We start from the raw sequence: 264 nt of genomic DNA on the forward strand, positions 1-264 counted from the left end.
CCCAAAAAAAAAAAGGATGACATATCACAAACACAATAGTTAGTTGTTAGTATACATACATAAATATTTTTCTTACATTGCAACTTTGATATTTTAAGAAGAGTATCAGGTTTAAAATTGGTGTTTGTTATCAGCAGTCTTACCTTTTTATCAGTCCTACACAGGGATAACCTTTTTACATCAACCCATGACAAGCTTTATGTGCCATGTTTTATGAATGGATTTTTTTTATGTGTTACTAAAATGTTGTTTGAGGTTTTGACC

This window comes from Mizuhopecten yessoensis, unplaced genomic scaffold (assembly GCF_002113885.1).
Source record: "Mizuhopecten yessoensis strain PY_sf001 unplaced genomic scaffold, ASM211388v2 scaffold10919, whole genome shotgun sequence".
Classification (NCBI taxonomy): Eukaryota; Metazoa; Mollusca; class Bivalvia; order Pectinida; family Pectinidae; genus Mizuhopecten; species Mizuhopecten yessoensis.